The following is an 8,367-nucleotide window of genomic DNA, read 5'->3' as shown; positions in this document are numbered from 1 at the left end:
CATACTTTTTTAGGTTATCGGGCCCTCCCCTTAAAAAGTTTTCCCATGTGTGCTTGAACATATAGAAACATAGTACATTGCTGATGCCTCTAAAATCGAGGTAAAATAAGTCTTAAATCGAGAATTTATTTATAGCCTATCCATAAAACCATAAAAACCTATTATTTTAGAGGTTATATTTTTTATAGTTACTTGAGTTTTTTGAAAAAGTTTTCCGGACAATTTTCCGGATATGTAATGTTACTTACAATCATTGTGGTTTATTCCCAAAAACTGTAAAATATTCAGTGAAAAAGCAGTAATTTCACATATGTATAATCTTCAAAATATTGATTAAACGATAATGTTACGATGAATCACAGATATTGCTGTTATTAAATAGTTGACAGTGACGAATGAGAAATACACTAGATATATAGTCTTAGAAAATAATTGACCGGATAAAGATCCACCACCACTAAAGTGTCTCATTTAAAATTAAATAGGTGGATAATTTATTGAATTGTAGGTGACGACGACTAGATAAATGGATTGTGTAGAGATGGATGTAGGATAGATATAGATACATGCTGTTTTAGGTTGTACATGCTGGTTGATTACACTACATTTTTTTATTGTTGTGTTACCATGTCCAAGAAAAAGAAAAAAATTTGTATTGACGATACAAAAGTTAGAGCTCATAAGTAAAATGGAAAACTGTGCTTATCACTCATGTGCCTTCAGTACGGTATCGGTGAGTGGACAGTGCGAGACTTTTTAAAACGAAAGGCCAAACTTCTTTCATTTGAGTCAATGTTACAAAGCTCTTCTATCAAGATGAAAATAAAAACAATGAAAACCTCGTCTTACGTGAGACAGGTTAGTAGAACGGAAAGGATAGGAAGTTAGTAAAATGGCTACACCCATATCATAATAACTACTGCAATAGCAAAACAGCTTTTTAACGCATTGGGCTTAGAAGGAAATTTTGATGTATCATCTAAGTGGTTAAGTCGCTTTAAGTAATGCCATAGGATGGAGGAGATAGGTCTTTATCAAGAGAAGCTCAGCGGTGACTAACACGAAGCTCAGGAATTTAAAGAGGTTCCAGAGGTACTTCTGGAAATATCTCCCAATTCAGAGGCTAGCTTTTGCAAATGAAGGTAAAGCAGAGGGCCGTCAATTCAGTAAAAGACGGATGTTTGTCAAATTTTTGCAGTCAAACACGACTGCGTTAGTTCAGCCTCTGCCGCTTCTCGCATTTCGACCGCCATCGTTTTCTGTCCATCCATTCATCTTCTTTGATGGTTCTATCTCTCATTATGTGCCGTACATTTTCTTCCCAGGCAACTGAAGGCCTTCCCTTCTTCTTCTTTGTTGTGGTATGTAATTTAAAGCTTTCTTTGGCCATCTATCTTCATTAATTCGCTTCACGTGACCATACCACAGTAGTTGTCTCGTTTCAATTCTGTCTCCACTGGCATATACAACATTTGTCCTCCTTCTAATGTCTTCATACTTGATATGATCTTTTTTGGGTACACCACACGCTCTCCTTAGAAAATCCATTTCTACTACTTCTATTCTTTTTCTATCTTTTTTCGTGATCTGCCAAACTTCTGCCCCATAAGTCATAATAGGCTCTACCAAGGTTCGATAGATTGTCAATTTCGTTTCTTGTCTTAATATATTTAGACCATAGTAGAGAATTTCTGCCAAAGAAATCCAATGCAAAAGAATGGTCAGAACATCGAACAATATCTTTAATGAGCCATCTACTAAAGATATTTCTAAAAGTCATCCACAACCGAGTTTATCAAAAGTTGGATTCAGATATTAGTGATACACAGATGGGGTTCAGAAAGGGATTAGGTACTCGAGAAGCTCTCTTCTGTTTGAATGTTCTTACACAAAGATGCCTAGACGTTAATCAGGAAGTACATGCATGTTTTATCGATTTTGAAAAAGCGTTTGACAGAGTACGCCATGATAAGCTAAGAGACATTTTTGAAAGAAAGAACATAGATAATAAAGATCTGCGAATAATTCTCAATCTATATTGGAATCAGAAAGCTAACATCAAAATGGAAAATGAGATATCACAAGCAATAGAAATAGGTAGAGGAGTACGACAGGGATGCATTATGTCACCGCTGCTATTTAATGTTTATAGTGAAAGCATCTGCCAGGAAACCTTTTTGCAAGCAAAGGAAGGAATCGTAATCAATGGAGAGGTTGTGAATAAATTCGATACGCAGACGACACTGTACTAGTCGCAAGAACAGTAGAATTACAACTATTACTTACAAATATAAATATTGCCTGCAACAATTATGGCATAAGTATCAATATCAAAAAAACCAAGTATATGGTCTTCAGTAAGAACATGACACAACCAGCACATATTAGTATAAACGGCATACTAAAAAGGCGTATCGAAATTGCCAGGGCCACCTTCATAAAGATGAGGAAATTCTTCTGCAACAGAGATATAAGCATCCCTCTCCGATTAAGAATGCTAAGGGGCTACGTATTTAACACGCTATTATACGGTGTAGAGGCCTAGACTCTCAAGGAGAACAATATAAAAAATATTGAAAGTTTCGAGATGTGGTGCTACCGTCGAATGCTGAAGATAAGTTGGGTTGAAAGAGTTACAAACTTTGAAGTAATGCGAAGGATAGGAAAAGACCCAGAAATTTTGTCAACGATCAAACGAAGAAAACTTGAATATTTGGGTCACCTGATGAGAGGACAGTTGAGCAACCAACATTGGAAGAAACGATAAACGTCATAAAACATCTAAAAAATAACAAAGCACCTGGCACAGATAGAATAACTGCAGAACTGATAAAGAATGGTGGACATGCGCTATGGAGGCGTATCCATAAACTAATCGACCGTATATGGACACTAGAAGTCATCCCAGAAGATTGGAAAGTAGGAATCATACTTCCTATGTACAAAGTGGGAGACAAACGACTCTGCAAAAATTATAGGGGCATGACAGTTTTAAATGTCATCTACAAGATATTATCAGCCGCCTGGAATCGTTTTCGGAGGAGATTATTGGTGAATACCAATGTGGCTTCAGACCAAAGAGGTCAACTATAGACCAAATACATATGTTAAGAGGTATACATGAAAAATGTGTTGAATATAACATACCTATTTACAACTTGTATATCGATTTCAAACAGGCGTTTGATGGAGTAGATCGACAAAAGATGTTAAAGCAACTATCTATGTTAGGGATACCCAATAAGTTGGTTAAACTTATACGAATGACTCTGGAGGGTTCCAAAGCTATGGTGAGAATAGATGGAGATATGCCGCAGGCCTTTGATATTGAAAATGGAGTTAGACAAGGGGATGCCTAATCAACAACACTTTTTAATCTAACTTTAGAAGCTGTTGTTAGAAAACTGAATATAAACGGCTGTATTAATACAAGATCTATGCAAATATGCGCATATGCGGATGATGTTGCCATAATAAGCCGCAACAAAAGGGTATTAAGCGAAAAAGTTATAGAACTGAAACGAGAAGCTGCTACGTTTGGTCTATATATAAATGAAAGCAAAACAAAATATTTGGAGTGCACAAAATCGAATGAACATGAGAATCTGAAGGTAGACAACTATACCTACAAATATGCCTCCACTTTTCCCTACCTAGGTTCAATAATAAATGACAACAACAACATCAGTCAAGAAATACAAGCACGGATTCTTAGCGGTAATAAGTGCTTTTATGCATACAAAGACTTAATGAAAAGTAAGTTACTGAATCGTGAGTCTAAGCTGAGAATCTACAAAACAGTAATTAGACCAGTGGTCACATATGGATGTGAAACGTGGACCCTCTCAACCACTGATGAAAATCAACTGAGAATATTTGAGTGCAAAATACTAAGGAAGATATTTGGACCAACCCAATGCAGCGATGGTTCGTGGAGAATTAAAATGACCCACGAGCTGGATGAACTAATGCAGAGCGCAGATATTGTCAGATTTGTAAAGTCACAAAGACTAAACTGGCTTGATCACATAGAAAGAATGCCAGATAATCAAGCTGTAAAAGTAGTCCAGGGATGGAAGCCCCAAGGAAACAGAACAAGAGGAAGGCCCCGTAAAAGATGGATAGACGACGTAGAGAGGGATCTTAAAACCATGAATATCAGGCAGTGGCGAAGGAAAGTATCCGACAGGGCAGAATGGAAGAACATTGTTAAGCAGGCCAAGACTCACAAAGGGTTGTAGCGCCATTAGAAGAAGAAGAAGAAGAAGAGAGGACATAAATACGCATTACTTCAAAATATAATGCAAGGAAAAATAGAAGGAAAACGGAATCCAGGCCGTAGAAGAATGTCATGGTTGCGTAATTTGAGAGAGTGGTTTGGCTGTACCACTAATGAACTTTTTATTGCCTTGATGATTTCCAATCTCCGATAGGAGTGGCACAAGAAGAAGAAGAAGATTATTGTGTTTGGGGATACATAAAAGCATTTCTATATTCCAGTCTGATACAAAATCATGCACAACTCTAGTTAAGAATACAAGGTGCTTGTAACGAATTTAGAAATAACTTTGGAATTTTTGCAAGTATTCGGCGTTCTCTAAGCAAAAGGGCAAATTTATGCATCAAGACTAATGGTCATCAATATCGAGCATCTTTTGTAACTATTTACTTTTGATACTTGTTCTTTTGTGTTTCGTTCCATCGTAATAAATAGTTTGTTTTTAAAAACCCTCTAAATAAAATTTTGTTTCAATTTGATTTTTTGCTTCTTTTCTTAAACTGTTTTTACAAATTGTATGCCGCATTCATTGAAACAAAAGATAATTTATAAAATTAATTAAGGTAAATACCTATCAATTTAACTTTCGAGACAAAAAAAAAACGAAACATTTTAAATCGATCCTGCCGACTTAAGGTAAGAGTACCTTTTAGTACTTTAATAATCTACTATCACCAATGCTTAAAGTTAAAGACAAAAAAGGTATGCGTTAAAATAACCATTGACCTACCCAAAACGGACGCCTATAACCGACACTATAAATTCGTAATTAATGGAATCAATTCAGCTTTAGGTGATAAATAATCGTACCAGTTTACGTTTACTTCGTTTTTCTAACTAGAAAAGTTCTGGAGGTATCAACAAAAAACTAATTACAAGGCGCCATCTTCTATAGCACCCTTAGAAAGCATTTTCGGACTAAGTGAATTGAGTTAAATTGTCTTAAAATTATCTGAGGAATCTCCGGTCTTCGTTTGTCAGGAGAGTTTCTGGACACCCTGTATTGTGACTGGTCATTAAGTGATAAATTTTATATTGAATGTACAAAAACCACAGAAAGCTTAGTAGTAGTTCAGTATTTTAATATTTTTGTTTTGTTGTGTCCATTTTATTACGCATTTGCTATCAAGAGAGCATGTTAGTCAAATCTTAAGCAAGTTACTTAAATAGCGTTAGACAAACCATAATTTGTAGAGTGACAAAGCAAGATACGCATTTAGTAAAATGAAAAATGTTTTGGGTAACAGTGATTCGTCGATCGGATTAAGAGTTAGATTTTTGAGATGTTATGTGTTTTATGTGCTTCTCTGTATGGAGTGGAGGCTTGAACGCTAAACAAACAGATTCCCGATATATTTGGGGCTTTCGAAACGTGGGCTTACAGAATAATGCTTAGAGCTTAGCTAAGAACATTATGTAGAACTGCAATTCTACATAACTATTCAGAGTAGTGTTAGAATATGACTAATGCAAAAATAAAAGGTTGTAATATAAAATATTTTTTAATGTTATAATTGAAAATATTTGTTTATCTTGCGGTGGATATTAAAATATGCTTAGTTGTATTTTTCATCTTTATATATTTCTTTTAACAACGAAATTATATTCAAACTTTACATAATACTACAAAAACTGTTGAAAATTTTGTCCTTGGAAGTCTAAACACACAGTAACTTTTCGCTGCAACAAACAAAATAACAGTTTTTACAGTATTTTCGGAGTATTTCCATGTTGTGAATTGGTGATGAATAAATAAAACTTTTTATTAAGAGCCATACAAAACATTTCATTTGTTTAAATCTTAATTAAATATCTAATTGGAGATGCGATTTAAGTCCTCCTGTTTTTTATTTTCTCATCAACAAACAAATAAACTGAATCGTTTCCCTGGTTGTGAGTTGTTAAACAATGATTAGTAATTTCTATTATGCGATTACCACTGTTTTGCAACTAGCTGTAATATCTGAAGTAATATCTGTTAAGAACTGCTTTTTTACATTTTTAATTGCTCAACACTCAATATACAACAATTGACAACTCAAGTTATCAACAACAAGAAATATAATAAACACAGACGAGTGTCTTTCTGACATACTATTATTCACATATCCAGCTTAAAATAGACTTAGTATATTCCATGCACCAATATTATCATATTGTCTTAGTTTATCTGTGTATGGCAACCAGGGAATTTTCTCCCCACTTAGAATGTACGAGGGAATGCTTCAATAACGGACTTGGTATAAATACCTCAAAGACAAAGTTACTTGTGGTTAATAAACAAGACGTTAACCCTATGCAACTAATTGTCAACAATGAGCCGATTACAAAATTAATCGTATAAGAAATAGTATCGTTGATTGAAATATTATAATACAATATTTCAATCAATGCTAGTATAGAAATTGCAAGAGAAGCATTTATGAAACTTAGATCTTACTGTGCAATTTTCTGCTAAACTTACATCTAAGAATTAACTTCCTAAAATGTTATGCGTATCTATTTCTTAGTCTACCTCTTCTTCTAGTGCCGACTCCACCAATGAAGGTTGGCTGTAACCATTGCAAATTCGTCTCTATCTGCCGTTTTTCTTAAAAGCGTCTGTGTATTCAACCCAGTCCAGTCGCGAATGTTTTTCAGACAGGATATTTGTCGCCTACCAGGGCTCCTTTTTCCTTCGATTTTGCCATTCATAATCAACTGCAACCACTCGTACTTCTCATTTCTAAGCATGTCTAAGCATGTTCTAAGCAATATGCTGTCTTTCTCTTTTTAATGGTGGTCAAAACTTGTCGGTCTCTTCCCATTCTGGATGGCAACATAATCTTAGTCTACACCTTTTCTTTTCCCTTCTTGATTTTTAGTGCTATATATTTAATGAATCTTGACTTTTCTATTCGTACCAAGTGACCCAGCTATCCGAGTCGCTTGGTCTTAATTGTTTTATATATTCATATGGGTATATATATATATATATATATATATATATATATATATATATATATATATATATATCGTAAACTGGTTTATTTGTGCATCCCTCCCGCTCATATTCTGTTTTATTCTACCAATAAAAATGCCCTTCGAAATATATCATGGCTTCAACGTATCTCAAGAAGTCAAGGAAGACAGAATAGATCAAGGCGAAAGTGACTTGACGAATATGATAAACAAAAAAAAGAAAAATTGAATATATGTGACATATAATGGTAGCAGATACTGGATACTGCAGTTAATACTGAAAGGGAAAAAGAGGGTAGGAAGAAATATTCATGGCTCCGAAACCTTCGTCAATAGACTGGCTTATCAGCAGATGAATTATTACATACCGCGCAAGATCGAGAACAATATCGGCAATTAGTCATAGAAGCTACCCACGCCTAATTTGGGCACGGTATTCAAAGAATAAGAGTGTGCGAGATGTAAGGGCCGCTCCTAAGTAGACTTGATGCATTGTGATTATCCTGGAGATACGATTAGCTAGGTACTTTCCTAGCTTATACTATTTTTATACCTAGTTTAGCTTTATCTTACTTCTTATTGCGCCGTCTCCTTTCGAAGGTTGGCCATCCAAATGGAGATTTTAGCTTTGAAAACTGCTGCACGAAAGATTTCTGCGCATGAGCGGTCAAACCATCTCCTCAGGCCTTTCAGCCACGAGTGTTGGCGTCTTCCAACTGATTTTTTGCCCTGTAGTTTACCTTCAAATACGAATTCGAGTAATTCTTATCTTTCACCTCTCAACAGATGACACAAGTATTGTATTTTCCTCTATTTGATTATGCTTAGAAATTCTTTCTGTTTACTCATGTGCCGAAGTACCTCACCGTTGGTAACTTTAAGTAACCATGGTATTGTCAGCGCCCGTCTGTATATATATACATGTTACGAATGTTGAATAATCAGTCCGATAGTATTTTATCTATGTCATACATCTATTGAATATTGCTGTTATCAAGTCGAGATTTTTACTTTCGTCGTCTGCAATTAATTTAAGTATTTCAATATTGATATTGTCTGGACTGTAATGTATTTTTCTTTGACTGTCTTTGGTTTTAGGATCATCGTATAAATCTTTATACGGTTCT

The sequence above is a fragment of the Diabrotica undecimpunctata genome, chromosome 3, assembly GCF_040954645.1.
Source record: "Diabrotica undecimpunctata isolate CICGRU chromosome 3, icDiaUnde3, whole genome shotgun sequence".
Classification (NCBI taxonomy): Eukaryota; Metazoa; Arthropoda; class Insecta; order Coleoptera; family Chrysomelidae; genus Diabrotica; species Diabrotica undecimpunctata.
This window is presented reverse-complemented; position numbering follows the sequence as displayed.